The following is a 4,084-nucleotide window of genomic DNA, read 5'->3' as shown; positions in this document are numbered from 1 at the left end:
GACATCAACACCACGATTTTAACAGTCAGAAAAATCTTTAAAAACGTAAATACATAAAACCCAAGACCTACTTTCCAAAATCGGACTCCAAATAAAACTGACTACAGACTCGGGGATTGCAACACATGTTGCAATCCCATGCTTATGCAGATGCATTTACCTGATGATTCTCTGAGATCAATAAAGGGACTTTGTCATAGCTTTGTATGGGAATGCCAATACGAATGTACAAGAATTGTACCTACACAAGCTCTTCATTAACTTCCTCTACTATTGCAGCGGGTACTTTGGCGACCTTTCCAATAGCATGGTCCACTCCAAATATATGAGCAAATGTTTCATAACGTGGGAATGGTTTGCCCCTCCATCCAAGGATGCTGAAAACAAAAATGATAAATTCTTAATATGGAAAATTTTACAATCAGTAATCATGTACCATCAAGCATTACAATAGCACAAACCCAAGTTACAAAGAAAAGAAAAAAAGCTTTTAAGAGTGAATCAACATAGGGAATTTAAGATCTTTTCTCATACATAGTGAATCAACATCACAAAGTGAATTTAAGAGTACTAGATGGAATATTTACTTTTAAAAAGCTTGAAACAATAGTCCTACCAACTTGCCAAGATCCAAGACTTATCGTTTTTGAACCATTTCCAAAACCCAACAAACACAACCAAAAGCAAAACAGTTAGCTCAATGGTTAGAGTACCCACTACCTAAGATCGAGGTCATGGGTTCGAGTCACTATGGGGGTAAGAGTGAAATCATTTGATACTCTTAAAAAAAAAAATAATAAAAATAAAATATAAAATAAAATGAAAAACAATCAAAAGCAAAACAGTTTCTGCCACAAGTGGAACCCAAAAAAAAAAAGGCCTCATTCTCAAGCTAGTAAAATTTACTTTAACGTGGCATGCATACGTTAATGCTAGCCAATTCACTAACCAAATGCAGAGCTCTAGAAGAAACAATTACCTGTCTTCAGCCATGCATATATATTGTGACCATCAAGTTTCATCAAATTCGCAGCTCTCCTTCAGTCCAACAAAGCATCATGTTTAGTACCTAGTTTAAAAAAATATATATATATTTACAAAGAAAAGCCCAAAAAGATAGACTGTAACTAAACCACTTGTATACATGCATCCAAATTGTTGGTAGTATATGATCAAAGTGTTTCTCTGCCACAATAGAACTGGAAATAAATATATACACAGAGGACCTCTCAAAATTATCATCCATAGTTTGTCGCATTTGCATGACAAGCTTGTGAGCATATCATATCGCCCACATTTTCTTTGTTTTCGCAACATCAAATTTCCAGGGCCTTAAAAATCTGTAGCATCCTACATGAAGGTAACAAAATTGCCATAATCAGACAATAGCAACTCAACCACTCAATCATCTCTAGTCGTAATGCCAACCAAGGTACTTTTACTTTGTAGGCCATATATAAGTGCCAAGAGAACGGGACAACCACGTTACCCAATTTACCAGTAAAGAAAAGAGGAACTCAAGATCTTAGAAGACAGAGAGTAATGGTGTACGTAACAACATACCGAGAACTGACTTAATCGACATATGGATGTATCCATTGCAGCAAAACTAGCTACCAAGAATGCAAAGTCCTCTTTGAAACCACTTGTCCACCTTTATACATGCTTGTCAATTAAGTAGATAATCCGCTTGCCCTGAGATACTAATTGCTTTGAGAATAGACAAATGTCCACTTAGAATGCAAATCTCTCAATTGACCAACTTAATATAGAGTTCAGTAAGAAACAGTTACCTGTCAATGAGTCAATCTATCGGCAAATTTGGACCATCTAGTTTCATCTCAACTCTTGTTAAGGCCAATATTAGCGTAAGGGTATTTACCTAGTAAAACATGCAACAACTACAATGATAAGTTAAGAGTAGGCACAATCATTAAGTTTAAAATCAAGCTATTAGTGTCAACTTTACCAAGTCTATCTGCCATGTAGACGACCTAAATCCTTATCTACTCCATGATGTCCATGTGGATAGCATTCCAAGACCCCATCAATTCAAACCCCTTGAAAAAAAATGCAAATGAAAAAAGTTCAGGTAGATTTCCACTTCAAGGCACGTTTAAATGTTTTATAAAAGCCTCCATAATGTGATGAAACCAATTTTGACAAGAAATAGCTTCAACATAAAGAGAGTACCTATGAACAAATAAATTTTTAGGCTTGAATTGAATTGTCCTGCTAGGCTATGATGCTTATTAACCTGTAATAACTACAAAAACAGGCCAGCCGTGGCCAATGCTAGAGAATCTTGCTTTGCACTTAAAATATCAACTACACGACTACAATGGCGATCAAAAAGTGTTGTTTCTATATAATGGTGATGATAAGTGCCAAGACTAAGAATATGTTTTATGTCTGAGAAAGCAACAAAAACCAATTTACTCTTGGTGTGTGATGCAATTAAAGTGACAATGAAAACACTTTCATCTACATCTTAAAGAATGATGATGGCAATTAACATATAGAACCAAAAACTTACATCAAAACAATATAAACCACGACTAGCAAGCTAGCACTAATGCAGTCGCAGAGAATCAGGAAGAGAGAGCTTACCAGAAGATAAACCATTGCGAGAACTTGATGCCATGAGTCCAGACCCTGTAACCAACAGAACACAAGCTTATTTCAATTCACCGTGGAATAATTATAAACAAAATCTCAATTAATCAAAAATTCATATTACCCATGAATTAAATTTACAATCCCATATAACAGGGAAAGAAAACCCATCAAATTAGCAAGGTTCGAAAAATCGCTAGGCGCTAGTCGGGCGGTGGCCAGGGGACTAGCGCCCAGGCGGTTTTTATTTTCTTAATTTTTATTTTATTTTTATATCATATAATTATATATAAAATATATATAAAGAAGAGTTTAAATAACTACTTAGAAGAGTTTATATTTACTAGAATTTCTATTTCATTTAATCATATATTGTTGATTCGTGGGTCAATTTGCTAGGTCACCTTAGCACTTTAGCATAACAGTGGGTTAAGAATATTCTCAGGAAAAAAAAAACAGTGGGTTAAGAAGACTAAAAAACCCATAACCATCTTTCTTTTTCTTTTTTTAAAAGACAAAGTTCAATTCGTCTATCTTCTCTTTCATTCTATCTACCTTCCCAGAATCCCAGATTGATAACTCCTCCTCCTCATCATCCTAAGCATTGATAATTGAGATCTTTTGATCAATTAAACATGAGGTCATTAAGTGTTTCAGAATTCAGAGTTTCAATGAGATCTCAAATGTAGATGTAAAGATGAATTCCATTTGCTTCGAAAATCATTGAGATCTCAGATCTAAATCATTTGATGAATTTCAACGCCTAAAATCGCCTAGCCGCCTCGGCCGCCAGCCCAACCCGCCCAGGCGCCCGCCTAAATCATGTCCGCCCAATGCCTCCAATTACCCATTACTCGAGTCGGCCTGCTGCCGCCCAGCGCCTAGGCGGCCTGGGCGGCCGTTTTTTAGAACATTGCAAATTAGAGAGAAAGATCCATTACATATGACTAAAATTGAATCTCATAGAGAAAATATATAGCAGCTACAGATCGAGAAACACAAACAAGAGTTAAAATCAAAGAGAAATTTACTTAAAAGACAGCAGAATGAGATCGGAGACGGTTGGAAGCAGTTGAAAATAGCCGGAAAATTGGGATGGAGCAGGTACGATGAGATTAGCAAGATGAAGGTCTCGAGCTTTTTGAGTTGTCGGGATGATTCGAAAGAGAGAAATAAGAAGCTGGATTTGTTTTATGATACCATTCTAACTGGATTTGTTATCCATCTCTGATAGGACACAAGATTTCCGGCTCAACCATATCTGGGCCTCAAAACATGAGAAGTGGTCAGATTTGATTTTTGTTTTCCTATCTAGTCCTTATATGAAGGAAAACAAATTAACAAGGCCTTAAGGTTTATAATATGGGTTGGATTCCACATTTGATAGTGTGCAATATGGTTTCTTTTCAATTGATCACTGTTCATTAGGTCTAATGGAGCATTATTAGTAATGTGCAAAATACAGGAA

General features: G+C 36.0%; 1 long non-coding RNA gene across 1 annotated transcript; it reads right to left on the bottom strand.

The window, feature by feature from the left end:
* Positions 1-1,794: 1,794 nt before the first annotated feature.
* Positions 1,795-3,753, bottom strand: LOC133731837 (uncharacterized). The gene is made up of 4 exons (XR_009856836.1): positions 3,648-3,753; positions 2,611-2,655; positions 1,970-2,060; positions 1,795-1,882 (listed from the first exon to the last, which is right to left on the bottom strand). It is a non-coding gene; the product is annotated as an uncharacterized LOC133731837 (long non-coding RNA).
* Positions 3,754-4,084: the final 331 nt, after the last annotated feature.

Source organism: Rosa rugosa, chromosome 2 (genome assembly GCF_958449725.1).
Source record: "Rosa rugosa chromosome 2, drRosRugo1.1, whole genome shotgun sequence".
Taxonomy (NCBI): Eukaryota; Viridiplantae; Streptophyta; class Magnoliopsida; order Rosales; family Rosaceae; genus Rosa; species Rosa rugosa.
This window is presented reverse-complemented; position numbering and strand designations above follow the sequence as displayed.